General features: G+C 42.6%; 1 protein-coding gene across 9 annotated transcripts in view; it reads left to right on the top strand.

The window, feature by feature from the left end:
• B3GALT1 (beta-1,3-galactosyltransferase 1) overlaps window positions 1-16930 on the top strand; it is a 2246978-nt gene that overhangs the window by 930206 nt on the left and 1299842 nt on the right. For all 9 annotated transcript variants that reach the window (XM_069616270.1, XM_069616267.1, XM_069616266.1 and 6 more), the window contains one exon: window positions 14662-14744. The gene's annotated coding sequence lies outside the window, so the exon portion shown is untranslated. The remainder of the gene's footprint in view (window positions 1-14661; window positions 14745-16930) is intronic.

Below are 16930 nucleotides of genomic sequence, written 5' to 3'. Positions count from 1 at the left end.
CTAGCACAAACGGTCCGGAGATATGGCCGATTTAGTAAAGGTAGTTTTTCGGATTTGAAATTTTAAAGCTCAGAATGACAGATGACAGTTTTCAGTTTTAAAGATGACAGAATGACACAATTCTAGGAGGCAGTTCTAATAGGCTAAAATAGTTTGGATTAGATTATTTTAAACTAATAGATTGGTTTTGCACAGTGAGTACTCACACTATATTTTTGAAATAAGCCGTCAAGGTCTGGTCAGGTTGGACGGGACTTCCGGGGGGTGGTTCTGAAGTCCCGGCTCTCTGGGTCAGCTCTGCTCTCTGGGTCTGTCAAGCACCGGTTCTGCTCACAACAGTCTTGTTTGTGGTTCTATCTGGTTCCGGATACAGCACTGCTTTTTGGATACTGCTACAGGTTCTTGCAAAAGTTCTTGGCAAAGAATTCAAACAGCTCGCCCGGCTGTTGAATAGTTTGGTTGGTTTTGAGGCCTGCTGAAGAGAACTCAGCTTGTGGTTTAGGCCTTTGCTTTAAATTGTGGAGTCAGAGTTCTAAGTTCTGGTCTCTGTCTAGCTGGAGTCTGGAGTTCTGGATGTGAATTCGTCCGTCAGCGTGCTCCGCAGAAAATGGGAATTGAGTGTCTCTACCTGTCCCAGCAGTCTCTTTTTATGTGTTCTACAAGTGGGTGTGTGCATGGACATAACTGAGCCGGCCCCTCGCAATCTATCATTGGCCACGTCCTCCTCTCTCCCTTGATTGGGGAGCTGGGTTGTGTGTCATCTTTATGGCTACAGAAAGACACTCCCCTTGTCAATGTGCACACAAATATATTTCTGATCCAAATACATATTTCCCAGATACACAATTTGTTGAAATTACATGTACATACTACAGATTCCTTATGGTCCATGCTTGTCCGACTCTGATCTTCCTGGGGGCTTGCATTAAAAAATGACAACTTAATTTTGTTTTTAATTGGTTTACCAATGTTAAATCTGTATTAAAAATTACACCAATGTACACCCTCCTTCTACACACATTCCAGTAATTTACTAGGTTTCTAGTTTAAACCCGGTGTCTGTAATATCAATAAATAGCAGGGTTTCTCCTCAGAACATGGTACAAAGTTGAATCAAGTCTTGAATTGTGGGTACATTTCTTAGATTGAGGTTCTCCAAATTGCACATTTTTGTAAGCTTAATACAATATTTTAGAAGCATTTAACTTAAACATATATTTGCTGCAATATGATTCCACAAAAGTGTCTGGGTCCCTTCCCCGAGAAACTTGGGAATACCACATGTCTCTCCTCTCCCAGGCAGGGCTCTCTTTACATTCCACACTGAAAATCAACATACCCCATTCAAGTGCAAGGGTCTATTGTGTCGGCTGAGGTCAGCAGGCCAGGGGGCCACTCTGCATGTGGTTAGCATGTCCATGTGATCTCCTGGGCTGTTGTGTGGGTCTCTGAGGTGAGAAGGTTTCCCAGCCTCTTGGCCTGTTAATGCAATCAGATTGTCTCTGGGAACAGCAGGTGGTTAAGAGTTTTAATTAACCAGCGGGCCTTTGAAGGTTTCCAGCTGTCTCCAGAGGCTGATTAGCTTCTGAAGTAGCAGTTCTCCTGTCAGAGTTTAGACCGCTAGCGCCGGTTTGTGGACAAAGCTGGTACTGCACCCATTTTTGGGATCTGTCTTGAATTAATGCATTTCAATAGAGTGGTCTTTTGCTTGATAGTATAGGATCCTTGCTTAACATTGTTTTGATGGCATCCTTACAGTAGAGTGGTGATGTGGAACCCCCCACAAGAAGGTTGTATCTTTAGAGTGGTCTTGTGCCCATGATTTTAGCAACTTTTTGACATCAATAAAAACGGATTTTGAACAGAACCATCTTTCTTTGCACTGGTGGGTGGCAGATTAGGTGACCATTTTGGTGTGCGCAAACTGCGCGGTTCTCCTCGATTATGGTGTGAATGTGGGCGGCGACAGCTCATCCCCACATCTACCCAGTCTATTGATTAAGTTTGTTCTGGGATAGAATAATGGGTGGCGACAGCTCATCCCCACATCTACCCAGTTTATTGATTCAACATGGGTCAAAACCCTTGACAGCTGTGCTTAGAAAAAATGTATATTTAATAATTAATAGGAACATGAATCACGCCACATCACTCCATGGCCCCAAATGCTTTCTTTCCTAACAATTCACTTTTTGCACAAATTGAAAATACTAGTTGGTTTAGGATAACACAGATCACGGACTCTTGAACCCAACAGCCTGCACAGTTTTCCCACGTGTCTTCTTTTCCACCCTGGTTACATAGAAACACAGGTCAATAGAATACTTCAGATACCTGCGCCACTCACAAAATACTCTTAATTTACCAAATGGTGCAGCAGTCTGGACATGACAAAACAATTAAACGTCACCATGTACTTTGCATGGGGCTTACTTTCTAACATGAGGCGCCTTAAAATCTGACTAGATCATGCACTTGGCAAAACACTTTACTTGAAGTATAGTTTAAATAACATGCAATACTTTTCTATTGACAAAAGCAATTTCACACATGCTGTGCTCTTTGTTTTTAATCTGCCTTCACACTTGGCAATGCTAGTAGTGTTGGAGCACAGCAGACTTAAAAATAACACTTTTTATGTAAATATATGGAACCCTTTCTCTGACACCACTTTGCAATGACGAGCCTCTCTTCTATCATGAATCACTTTCTCACTTTCTGCAGAGATGTGATTTTAAATCAATGACTTCACTCTATTTAACTTTGGGAAGACACTTTTCTGGCCCAGCACAAACCACGATATTAAGTTTACTATGGAAACCCCTCTGCTTTAAGGCAGGGTCTGGGGAATAGGGAGCAGTTTGAAATGTTGTGTTTATGCACCCCTCCCTTTAGAGAATTTAGGGGTTTTCAAAAAGAAAAAGGAGTACCCAATTACTTTCACAAACTATATTTCTATCCACACTAGAGGCAATGTTGATTTCGTATTTCAACAAAATAACCCTGTGTCCGTTTGCTATAGGGGAATTAATTAAATTATGACATGGTAAGAAGATGCTTCTACTTTGTCTGCCCACCCAAGTAATAATCGGAAGATATTAAATCAAGACCTCGTCTGGTTGGACGGGTTACTTACATAGAATATCTCTGGGTTTTTTGCTCAGGAAAAGAAAAACCCTCAGGGCCCCAGAATCATAAGTCCCTTTCATTTACTGGGCATCATCCCTTGACAGCTATGAATTCACCTTTTTGAAATTACATTTTGTCCGCTTCAATTATGGCCTTTAAAACTACAATATGGCAAAAAAATGTAATTCGCAAATACGAGTCACAAACTATATTTCCAAAACGGTCTAATTATGCCGGACTTAAAGAAATGTGTCTCATGTGGGACAATGTTGCAGGTTCAAATGACAGATTTTCATGATTTATTCAACCAGAGGAAAAGTCAATGTCAGAAGAAGTTATGTATAGGTATCTAATTCAACAAGCTATACTCTCCCTGAATCTCTGCTTCATGGCATATTCTGGGAAGCTATCATTACATTTTAGCTTCTAACTCTGGTTCCTTAAGTCGAGTTTTTAGGGGACTGGTCCAGTTAGATGGCCCTATTCATATTATTTTTAATATTTGTACCATTTTTGTAAGGCCATGGTCCAAGAGATAATCAACAATCTGATTTCCCCATACCACCTACCGTAATTTCCGTACCCCGCCAAAATATCCCCACCAAAAAATATTGCTGTACATATGGCCATTTGTCTCGCCATAGGCAATACTTTTTGGGGGGGATAATTTGTGGCAGCAGGGGTTGCGGGGGTATCCCCCACACATTTTAAAATAATGCTGAGGTTGCGGGAGTGTCCCCCACAGGATCCATGGGCTAATATCGCCGCAAAAATATGGCGATATATTTGTATCGTGATATTTTTGCGGGGATATTAACACATGGAACCATAATTTCAAGGCATCTGCCTATTTTTTACTTCAGTTACACATTATATTTCTTTAATTACTTCACATCTAATTTAGGAAATGTCCTTCTTTGTTGGTTTTGCCTGCTGGAAAGTAGTTTATATTATTTCTCCCTGGGCTACTGAACCATCAGTTCACTTATCTTTGAGAGCACAGAGGCGAGCTCCACCCCCTGTCATCATGTGGTGGTCTCCTGTGGTATGGCATCTGTCAGTCAGCGCAGGGAGGAATTTGCTTGAATTTTGGGAATTATTCAGAGCTCACCTCTATTAACTGGGTCTTTTGTTTTAACAGGGGCCATCTAGTCACCTCATAAACCCTCAGTCCAGCACAAGCCTTGTCCCTTTTCCTGGCTCTGTGAGCTTCAAAGATATTATTTAGATAAAGAGAATATGCGGGACTTGAGTGTTTGGCTTTCTGTGGAAAAATCACTAAGCTTATAACAGCTCTTCTTTCAGTCCCTAAGAACAGCAAATACATGAAGCTTTTCCATTCTGACTTTTCTACATGGGACTTGCACCAATGTCTTGAAATACCAAATATATTCTCAGAGTTTCTATTAAACCAGTGTTGACAATCCAGCAATGTCCTAAATCTGTGCCTTTCAATTTACTTATGGAAAATTGAGTTTAATTCCCCATGTGCTCCTATCCATCCAAGCTGCAGAATGCAGAAAGCACAAATGTCTATGGTCTCTCTAATTTAGCGAATTAACCCACATTGTTATGGTTTTGCAGTTGAAATAAACTGCTGGCCATTTCTCTACCAGTCCATTGTGTGCTTTCCAATCACAAGAAAGTATTTCTGCACTTTTAAGCCCAAAGTGGTCAGGGCAATTCATCAGTGTTGCGGCTATATTTACCCCACAGTGAGTGCTGTAGTAAAATATGAAATCAGTAATGTAAGTGATAACAAATCATTATGAACAGTAATATCAAATTTCATTCAGAGTTATAAAAAGCAATCCAAAAGCCATGAAAACCCTAATATTTTCAAGTACTCATGTAAAGATGTGTAAAGTGCAAATAGTACAGTATTACCCAAATTGACCTTTTACAATTGAACTTTTGCACAATTGACCCAATTATAGTTGTTCTAATTCACCTTCTGCACAATTGCCCTTTATATTATTTTAGTTATTTTATATATGTGTTTGGTTGGTTTTGGATTATAAATAATATAAGGGGATTGGGCAGTGGGTTGCGGGGGGTTATGGATTGGGTGGGGAGTTGCAGGGGGTTTCCCCCCCCATATATGTCCTAATTGACCTTCTAAATTAGGTAATTTCTCCCGAGGTCAATTGTGAAAAGGTCCACTAGTATACAACCAATAGTTCATTAAGTCTCCATGGAGTCATGGAGAACAAGTACCTGTTACGTACTGAAACAATTAAAAGCAAGGGAGTTATAGAGAGCATGCCACAAACACTGGTAAAGGACCCCCAAAGGATGCTGGGGAATCCCCAGACCAGTGTCATGAAAGTGCCATGAAAGTGGGAGGTGTGAGAATCCTGACGGTGTCTCCCTGGCTAGTCCCTAGGGACCTGTCATCCAGGTAGCCAGGACAAGGCCATTACTATTGGATCCAGTTCCTGGGGGTGGACCAGTGAGGGAGGATCACCTGGATGTGAGGGTCCTTGGGGAGTGGGATTGGGACACCAACAGGGGAGATGTAGTATCCCCCCTTCTTTTGACTCCTTTTCCCTATCCTACCATGTAGGCTATTCCAAAACATTACCCCCCTCTTTCTCCACACAAACACTTTCGACACAACACGAAAGACAATGGACTGATACCAGAGTTGTTTACCTGACGCGTCCCAATACCAGGGTCAGGCAATCGAACAGAATCACACACACCTGACAGCCCTTTCCCTTCCCCACAGGGATAAAAGCTGGAGCACAAGAGAACAGGACGAGCAAGGCAGACTGCATGACGAAAGAGCTAACTCAGCACAGAATTTCTAGAGGAGGAGAAAGACGGCACGGACCGAGAGGGTGACGAGGAGAGAGTCAACCTCACACTTTCCGACCAACACCGGTGGAACCTCTGCAGAGGGAACAATAAGTCTGTGAACAATAGCCAACGTGTATGTCAACAGATGTTCCTAGTACGAGAGACCGTCCTCCGATGATTACCAAGCCGGAGAGAGACGCTGGTCTCTATGGTACAAACCTTGACTCCATGACATCAGAAATCTATGCAGTTCATCTCAGCCAGTGAGTCAAGAGGGGTGTCCATAAGAAAATGAACTCTGGTGAATGAAAAGTAGCCGAAGGCTTAGTTGAACTTTGAAAAGCAAAAGGGATACTATTAAAGTTAGAGGGGGAACACCAGATGCAGAGGAGTCTGGTACTACATGGGTGTTCATGCGGGAAACTCTGGCCAATTACCCAATGGTAAAGATGACCGTAACCAGAAGGCCTTGGGAAGAGGTGAAGAATGGTCAAAGCGGTCACACAGGGGTCATGTAAAATTCTCTGCACCGTTGAAAGTCTTTGACCAACAGAGAACTATGAAAGCTAAGGGAAGTAAATCCTGCATGGTGACAATTAGCACATAAACTGTGTTTCGTGAAGATTAGCAAGAGTGAATCTGGCCGAGTGATGCTAATGAAAAGGTGTGCAGTCTAAAAGTCCCATGAGGAATTGTTAGTAAAGGTTGGCAAGAGTGAGGCCGGCAGAGGGAAGCCAACAATCCAGAATAGTGTGTGGAACGAAGTGAACCCAACCAAGGGGTGTGTACATGAACAGTGTGTTACAAAAGTCAACAACAGTGAACCCGGCAGAGGGGAGCCGACAACCAAAAGTCGGCGTGAGTGAACCCGGCAGAGGGGAGCTGACAACCAGGGACATAGGCCGAAAACCTGTTTAAAAAGACATTAGGATTTGTGCAAGCAAGAAGCATCACAAGACAAGGGGAAAGGAAGTGTCACCTTTGCCATCTGGGGTCCAAGCCCAGCCGAGGGAGATCCAGGGGTGGAAAGTTATCACCCAAAAGTTCACTGAAAAAGGGGCTGTCTTGTTAATTTGTTGAACACGACTTCTTAGGGGTCTGCTCTCAGAAGAGGGGGACCCAGGGGTGAAGCCATCACCCAAAGTGTTCGTAGAACAGCACTTTGTGTTTGTTTGTTTGTTGAGAGCATCAGGCCTCAAAGGCAAGAGACTTTTCATTACAAAGAGAATCTATCATCGAAGAACTTAATAGCTGATATGGAACTGTTAGCTCGTTCTGGGAAGGCTCGAGCGTGTTCTGTCCTACAAAGTCCCACCTTGTCCCATGCTAAAAACGTGGGGAAGGGAGAACTCGATTCAATTACATCCTGACTTATTATTTGTGAACACTTTCTTCCTTATTTTGAATACCCTATCCTACACTATTTCTGTAATTAGTTGTAAGGAAATGGCAACATACATTTTTCTTAGTATAGAGTTTTTACTTTGACAAGACGCCACAAGGACTGCCTTATTTTTCATTTGATGGTCTATGCTTGCTCCCATCTTATATTTAGTTTAGGTGTTTTTCCACCCTGCACTTAGAGTTTAATAAACACACCTTAACTGTGATCTTATGTGTCTGTCTTTACTGTTGTCACCATGAGGTCCTTAAGGAGGAGAGAGCCTAACCAAGAGTGGGACCCTGGAGTTTCAAACCAGCTCCAGGAGGGAGGCTAGTGAATCAGAGCGAACACTGACAACCAGCAAGGGAAATAGCACAGAGGAACAGGTGCCCTGGAAGCACCATTGCAAAGACAGCCTACTGAGAGGCTGTAAATCCGACTGCCATTCCAAGAGGGACAGGGCAGCGAGGAATGTTGGCCTAGTGACGGGAAGACAGAACATCCCTCTCTGTGCTGATACCATTTACCAGGAAGTACACTGAGCGGTTCCTGAGATGGACACAGAGGCGAGGACCAGACTTTTCCTGAGAGGGAGAGGGAGAGAGAGAGCACCCCCTCTCAGTGCCGATACCACTGCTTGCGAACTACACCAAACCGTATCTGCAGAAGCAAGAAGACAAAACAAGAGAGCCATCCCACTGAAAGAGGGAGAAGTCCAGAAGGAGACCTCCGACCCGGTGACACAGCCCCCAATACAAGGAATGCAATTGGAGATTGTGAGACCCAAGAAGAGAGGTGTCCTTAACAATTGGTAGAATCCTCCTCGTCGGCCTAGTACCAGAATCGAATATAGCTACTGGACCAATCCTACTTCTCCCAGTAGCAAGGAGAGTGAGAATAACTACTGGGCTAATCATACTGATCCCAGTATCAAGGAGAGTGATAATATTTACTGGGCTAATTGTACTCATCCCAGTATCAAGAAGAGTGAGAATAACTACTGGGCTAATCATACTCATCCCAGTATCAAGGAGTGTGAGAATAAATACTGGACAAATTATACTTGTCCTATTATCGAGAATTGTGAGAATGATTACTTGGGCGTTCTACTCATCCCAGTGAGAGGAACAGTAATCAAAAGAATGAGTATCACCATTTGCTTCATTCAATTCATCCAAGTGAAAGGGCTAAGAAGCAAGAAGCAAGTGAGAACCAAAACTGGTATTACCATTATTACTTTAGTGAGAAAGTGACTTATAAAGAGGGTGAGAGTCAACCAGGGAAAGAGAGACTTTTATTGAGATCTAAGAAAGACAAAGACGAGGACCTTTGATGAGAGGAATCCTTCAACAACAGGGGAAGGCAAAGCCTGAGGGATGTGGAATTCCCCTTAATGTACTGAACTCACCTGTTGAAAAGATAGCAAAGAACTATCTGAAGATATGTTATTAAAAAAAGGAACTGAGCAGAGAAAGCAAGAAAGAAGTCATTCTCCTGAACTTCAGATAAATTCAGATTATACAAGGCTTGGAAAGTCGCCCAGGAGCAGGAAGTCATTCTCTTGGACTTTAGTTGTTTTGTCTTAGTGATAGTGTCAGCAATGTTTAGTTTTGGACCAAAAACAGGCTTAACTTTTAAATTGACGGTGGGCACCCTAATTAGTTATGTTAGTTTGGGAAACCCATAGACTGGAGAAAGCTCGACATGTTTCTATTATTTGAAAAAATGTACCTTCACATGGCAACTTCTAATCTGTCTCCTCCTTCTGACGCTCCAAATATGGCACAATTAATGTATAAATGCTTCAATTGAAAAGGTTGGGGTTTACATTTTTCCATCTAATGTCATCCTATATGGGGCACAGAAAAAAAAAATACTGTAATGTCTGACACATCCTGGGCAAAATGAATGACACAGATCATGTGTGTTATTCCAATGGGCCATACATTTGGCAAAAGCATTATGCAGAGAGGCATTTTAACATACATGGTTCTGTCTAATGGATCCCAATTAAATAAAGGTTGTCCTCCAAGGAATGACCCTGCTTGATGGATACGTAAATATATCCAGAAGATAGTTCCAAGAATGTTCTTACATTGCGTCACATACAGTAATTAGTGAGTGGGTCAAAGACGTGTTGCTTGTGGCTGCTTGATACACTAGGCGGAGTAACCTAAAGTTCCTCCAGATTTTCATAATTTTAAATGATTTTTAAGTTATCTAAACCAAGGGGGTGAACATTCTTGTAATTGCTGCAAAAGATCTTTTGTGGCTCCCCTAAACCTTTCCAGGGTATTACTCATCCAAACATCGTACTCAATATAACAATGGTTTCAAAAGTATCTGATCATCTGTGGGTACAAGGGTGAGTTCCAGATGAAATGGTGAATTTGGTGTTCTTGTTGGAACGTACAGCATTTTCTGTGGAACATTATTTTTTGATTTCAGAACTGAGGAAATTCTGCAATTACCCCATATCTCGGCCCCATGATTTTCCTCTGCAACAGGTTGCGCTCAATACATTTCCAAAATTGGGATTAGGATGTTATTGCCAAAAGACTTGGAGAAGCACAGCATTTCTTTAGTGTTTATCCAGAGTCAAATTGGGTTATTCTGTCTGATGATTCCATGTTCCACTTCGGGGAATTCTAATTCCCAGGTAGTTGAAAAATGGCACTTCCTTTAGCCTCATTTCTAATAGATAGGGACCGTTTGTCTTCCAACATCTCAAGAGTTTGTTATTTTCTTTATTTATTATTAGGCCTTATTGGTTAAAGGTTTTGTTAAAGTGATCCATGAGTTTGATGAAGCTGGAAGGGGTGCTAGAGGCAAGTACTGCATCATCTGCAAACATTAGCAAACTTATCTTTCCTTTTCCCAGTAGTGGGCATCTGCTGTTCCTGTTGATCATTTTTCCAGTACTGTATCAAAAAGGTTAAAAATAGTGGGGGCCCAGATGCATCCCGATCTGACGCCCTTTGCTGCAGGGAATCATTGTGTACTTTCCCCACGTAGTCCACATCTCACACCTGCCTTAGTGTTGCTATACAGTTCCATTATAGTATTTAATATGGCCATGCGTACTTTCGTTTTCATTAATGCTCGCCATCGCTCAGTCCTTGGGATCCCATCAGTTGCCACCTTAAGATCAATAAGCAATAGGTATATTCCACAGCATTTGATTTGGGTATATTTATCGAATATCAGTTTGAGTCTGAACACGTGTCCTTACTGTGCTCACCACCTTGCTAAGGCCAGCATGTACATGGCTTGATACACCAGAGTTATCCAGTCATCCAGTTTAGTTCCCAGGATGTTCCTCTACATTTTGCTACTACCGTCTAATAAAGGGATCAGTTGATAGCTGCCCGGAAAGTCACGTCCTCCTTTCCTCTGAATTGGGATGATCTCACCTATTTGCTGTGATGCAGAAAGTATTCGTATATCAATTATGACTGTAAAAAGTAGCGGAAGGAAAGGGAAAGCAGATCTTAGGTTCCTTCATGTATATGGCCAGAAGAATTGTGCCTGGGCCCGGGGATGTACCGGTGTCTGGCTATCTATTGCCTCCTGCACATCTGAAAAAGTGAGCACCAGAGGGACTAAGGTCAGTTTCATTGAGGAATAGAGCCTAATTCACAGAGCATTTTCCAGTGCGGTTTGACATCATAAAATGCTTCTGTGAATTAGGCCCATAATGTATTAATGTGTCTGTATTCCGCGTACAAGATATTCTAATTTGGAATGTTATTAGGACTAGGGCAGTTTGCCCTGGTGCTAATACCATAGACAATGTCACTTGTCATGGTGCAAATGTTTTACGAATATGGCACCAGTCATTTTTGAACTAGGGCAGATTTTACCTTAGTGCTGGTACAGGGCGACTTTGCAAAGTTCCTGGAATATGGCCCCAGGTAGCAGTATCCTGTACAATATATACTCTATCTTCCAGCCTCTCTTCAGTTCTCGGGGGTCTCATACCTTCAGCCACAGTAGTATTGCCACACTTTTTAATTGAGTCTCTCTGGTTTGTCACAAATGTAATAAAACAAGGTGCCTTGGATGTGTACTATAAAGAATCGTGCAAGTTAAATAAATCGTAGAGGACGCACTCCGAGTCGGCCGAGGCATGAGCAGTCTGTGCCATCGCCCTGGGCCACGCGCTCTTGGAGGCCCTGAGTATAAAAAATAACGAGGGCTGGGATGCTTCCAGCCACAGGGCTTTTCTTTGTGCCTGTTTTAGCAAGGCGGTGCTGTCAGCTCCCACCCCCATGTCTCACGCTTCTATAGACAAATACGGTTATATGTGATTTCATTGCTGTGAAAAAACATCAAGAGGTACTTGATATTTTTTAACCCACGAAATGTCCTTTGCAACATATTTTAGGACCTGTACAGTTATATAAACAAACTCCAGTCCTAGAATATTAGCAGAAAGTGTTGCATAGTTGGTTAAAGAAAATTATTGAGTGCCCCTCTATGTTTTTTTCAGCGATGAAATCACTGGGTACCGACAATGACTTCCCACCCAGCAGCCCATCACACCCATGGGGTCTCACAATTACGGCTTATTGCGCCCTTTGTTTAAAATAATGGTCCATTTAAGAACCTTTGTTTTGGTCAATGGGCATAGAGAACATACAGAAAAATGTGTTGTCATCTGTCTTCTTTGAAGACAATTAAAATATGTTGACAAAAAAGAGTTGTATGTATTCATATGTCCGCATTTGGTTCAGAAGCAACTCACTCCTTCCTCTATGCTTCCGCTTTCTCTCTTCCTCTACCCTACTGATAACCCATCTGCTCCACACACGGCTCACCTGGCCACCCTCTGGGCTTGGGCCCAGGTCCCTGCATGTCCAGTTGCACCTTGCACGCCCTCTTGGCTCCCCCAGCACTTGTGGTCTGTGTCTGTAATCCTACAGTCCATTCTCTCTGCACTTATGAGCCACCCATTGGTTGAACTTTCTGATTTACCCGCACTGAGCCACCGGCTGGCTGTACATTTTTATTACCTGCAGCCGCCCCACCCCCCATACGGATTCCTATATAGTTGGAGTACTTTAATTATGATGTGTTTACTTTTCAAGTCTGATTTATAATACAGAGGGGGTCATTACGACCTGGGCGCAAAGGGATACCGGGCACCGGTAATGACACCGGTAATCCCTTTGTGCCCTATTCCGAGGTCCCTTTGTGGGTCCCTCCCTTAACGCCTGGTTTTACCAGACGTTATGGACGGATCCCGCAAAGGGATACCGGGGTCAATAATGGTACTGCAATTTGCGGTACCATTATTGACGCCTTCCCCCTTCCCATTGAGCCCTATGGGGGCTCAAATGGAAATGGGGAATGGCTTTTCAAATGGGGAATTACCGGTCCCGCAAAGATCGGGATAGACTGGTAAGTCCCCATACCACCAAGTCGGTGGCGGTACCGGTATTGGTGCTAATAGCGCCATGACTAGCACCAACCTCGGAATGAGGGCCAGAGTATTGTTGAAAGCCAAATGTCATGGTGAGGAGGGGAAAGGATCAGAAGGCAGATTGGTTGTAATAATTTACCAGGTACATGGATGTGGGAAGAGTGGTTGCTGAACTGAAGATGTTCTACCTGGCTCTGGGCTGATTTTCAGGGTACAAGTTGAGATTACATGTAGGTTGAAAGTCCACTTTTTTCACAGTGCTGATTGCATCCGCCTTGGGTGTTTTTGAGGCCAGCATGCATTAAAGCTTGTTTGCTCAAGTTTTCGCCCACCAGGATTTCAACCGCCTAACCCACAAAACCACATGAAAGTGTCTTCAAAGTACACATCTGGTATTGGTGTTTTGCTTTTCATAGAATATTTCCATAAATAATTTTGGGTTAAAATGTGCACTCCTTTTATACTTTTATACTTTGCCAGCAGTGTTCTAGGAAACTCTCCTCTAGCTGTTTTTTTTTCTTCTGGTTATTGATGATTCATTTTGTGAAAGACAATGCTTATTTCTATGTTGAGTGTTCTTCTATTAAGTCAGTTGATTTAAATGTGTTTATTTCACTTTAGGATACATTCAGTCGCTGTGCGTATGTTAATGACCCCCCACACCTTTTTCTAGACTTGAGCCCTACACTGGGATCCGCTGCTTTACACAATTACCAATGGGTGGGGCGCGCGCTGGGGTGGGGGTTAGAATATACATGTATGCACCTATGATGTGCACCGTCAGAGGACCTTTAGAATGTGGGTGCACTTCGGGGGTTGGTGCAAATGACATCATATACACGTGCATCGCGTCACTTTCACCAAAAAGTTTTTTTTTTTTTTTAAATTGGCTCCTTATCTTCTATTTGATAGAAGCAAGGAAAGTGACGGCTGTTCTCAGTTGGACGCTAAACAGACAAGAGTAGACATACTAGTCCTATCTCCTCTGTGACCGCTGACAAAAAGAATTGTGGGACAGGAAATTCTCAAACAAATCAATAACTGAAGAATTTGTTCTTTTCGCTTTAGAAATAGTAGCATATACTGCATAATAAGACTCTATGTGGCCGATGTGAAACCCTGTTACCTCATCCACAACAAGTTGTGAAATGCTTGTTGTGAAAGTGATCTCCCTTACTTGGAATACTTGTTCCATCTGGAACACGTGTTTTAGTAAGGCCCTCCTGCTTCTCTTCTTTCTTGTTATGTTTCGATGAAACAGTGTTTAGATGTTTGAAAAAAGGTTTGTAAAATATTGATTTTTTTCCACTGGTTTTGCATCAGCGTACTGCCACCATTTCAGGCCAACGTTATTGGGACATCAGTGGGCCTTTCTTGCCAATCGCGTGCAACCTACACATATTTCCAACTATAAGAGACTGGTTGCTTTGGGGATCCCTTCTGTTGCTGGATGCTTAGAGTAGACATGGGCATCATTATGAGTGTACCGCTATGGTAATAACGTACCAATATTACCGCATACCGGCACCTTACCACACCGGCACACTCCAAGTTTTTCAGTAGGGTGGCGGATTTATCTCCAGCTCTGAAGTGGAGGTATAACTGGTACTGTACCAACAAAAAACTGCTGGTATTACCGGCCTGGTAATACCAGCAAATCCCTCCACCATGGAATGTGTATTTACCGGCATTTCCGCCACTTGGAATCTACTGGTAATTCTGGCACCGCAAGTGGTGGAAACAGTATTACAGTTTGCCGGAATCTCGCCCCGAAACATGTAATGAGGTCCATTGTCTTGTACAGCAGGCATACCTATAAGCCACTAATAGGATGTTTTGTGATTTATCCCGATGTGTTTCAGGTTAAAAAAAATAAAACCTTGTCCATCTAAATTGAATTGTGTATCTTTAATCCTTTCAGGTGAAGGCATACATAACAAATCTATGAACATAGACCCGATGGCTTTTGCAATCGCATGGTAATGGCACCACTTCAGTAGACAGGTACGCTTATTTTAATACCTTCATGGCGTGTGTTACATCGTATTTGTCTGTTAGTCTTTAAGTCCTGCTGTTGTTCTAGGAAGTGCCAGTTTCATCTACTGCAAGGAGGTATTGTTTCAAACCTGTGACTTTTGCATTCATTTTTGATCTCTTGCTTACCATCAACACTTATTTTATTTTTTTATTTTATTGGGATTGATAGAGCGCTTTCACCAAAGCGCTGTCCAGATAGTTTACAAATAGTGTTACAACACAATGAAATGGTTGGATGAACATAGACTGAGAGCACAATGATTAGAGGGACGAGGAAGAAGGAAGATGTGCTTTTAAGCGAGAGCCAGACATGTGCAGAGAGGAGGAAGAGCGTTTATATCAATGGGCGAGAGTTTCATAGTTAGGGACAAGGAGAGTAAATACACGGAAACGAGAGGGAGCACATGGTGGTGTAAGGAAGGATAAAAGGCAAAGATGTTGGGTCCAAAGTGGTCGAGAAGGAGTATATGGTGAGAGAAGAGCTGCAAGGAAGAGAGGGGCCAGGCCATGATAGTGCTTAAAGAACAATTGAAAGAAAACGGAAAGCAGTCAAAAATCAAACATTTGCAAACTATTTGTTATACACATAAGATCTGGAATCATTTTTGGATTGAAAATAGAACTGGTTCTCGAATTTTCCAGTGTGATCACATCATATTGCTAGAGTTTATTTGTATTTATTTTCGTTTATATAGCGCTTTATGCCAAAGCGCTTTACATTTTAACAACAATAATACATAGAATATAATGAAAAATGAATTGAAGCAAATCTCAAACATGAAACAAGCCAACAAAACACGATGTAGGGCAATTCACCTGGCTTTAGCTTCAGCACAGTTTACAAGTGTAATCAAAGCTTTCCGATTACCTCATTTTCCAAATTAGAAAATTGAATAATAGACAAAGAACTGATTTTGTTGGTCAACAACATTGTTCTTAGGTCAGCAGTACTAAGACTAAAATAATAGAATGAATACACAATATCCATGCTTTACATGACCCCTGCATAATGAGCCTTTTATGCGATTTTCAGCATACATCTCTGCATTGTAAATCGTTTTGTGTTTGGAATAGCCAGATCTCTGTATTGATTTCGTAGCACATTGTCTTTGAGTGCTGCTTGTAATTGTGATGTGTAGACATGCCATAAGACTAAGCTAAAGAAGGTGAGTGCCAGTTAGTATTGGAGAATTGCACACAGATCATTGTACTTAAACCAAGAATTTGCTAAGAACAATTTTCATAATTCTATATGTAGACATTTCTTCACAGATCCAATGATTGACCTGTGAATTGTGCAGGATTTTAAAATCCATATGAGCTGCCCTTTCAATTAATAGGAAAAGTGAGGGGGATTCATATTATAACTGTAACAGTTTAAGTTCTATTTAATGCAAACAGGTATTTGCATGACACACTGCTTCTTGCATGACCTTGTATAGCTTTTGGCATGTCAGAAATTCAAATGCAGGGATTGTAGTTGTGTCTTGTGTTGTTAATTTTGAAAAAAATGGAAGGTTCACCATTGAAACACACTGGGCCTTATGCTGGGTCCGGCGGTAACCCTGCCAGTGATACTGATGGATTGCCGCCAGACCCGTAACAATTTACTGGCACCTGACTTCCCAGTGCCACCGGGAGATTACAACTCTGGCGGCGAGGGAAGTCAGGCGCCAGTAAAATGTAAGCCCCCATTCCCATAGAGCCGCACAGCACTCTATGGGAGTGGGGACACAGAACCACCGGGACAGTTGCTAATGGTGCCGGTTCTTCTGTGACAGGTCAACCTACTGTGGCAGCTGCATCTGGCAGGGGCAGACCTGTCAGGCACAGCGGCTCTGGCAGGCAGACTCAGGGTGTGGTGGTCCAGAAACCAGGACCCTTGTTTCCGGACCGCCACACTCATCATGAGGCCCACTGTGTCAGTCCTGCCACACAGATCCCACAGCTGTTGCCTTGGTTCAAGACGTATGGGAGATGCAGCTTTAGGGGTGCTGTATATTATTGCCAGATAGGTGCTTCGATACTTGCGCTGTGAGTGTATTTCTGTGGCTGTGCATGTGAGATCTGCAGAGAGCAGTGCAACCCTAACACTTGGTCATGCATAGTTTTCATTCTTACCCACACATTTTGCCTCGAGTGGGCAAGGAGCC

This window comes from Ambystoma mexicanum, chromosome 9, assembly GCF_040938575.1.
Source record: "Ambystoma mexicanum isolate Mex_15411 chromosome 9, UKY_AmexF1_1, whole genome shotgun sequence".
NCBI lineage: Eukaryota > Metazoa > Chordata > Amphibia > Caudata > Ambystomatidae > Ambystoma > Ambystoma mexicanum.
This window is presented reverse-complemented; position numbering and strand designations above follow the sequence as displayed.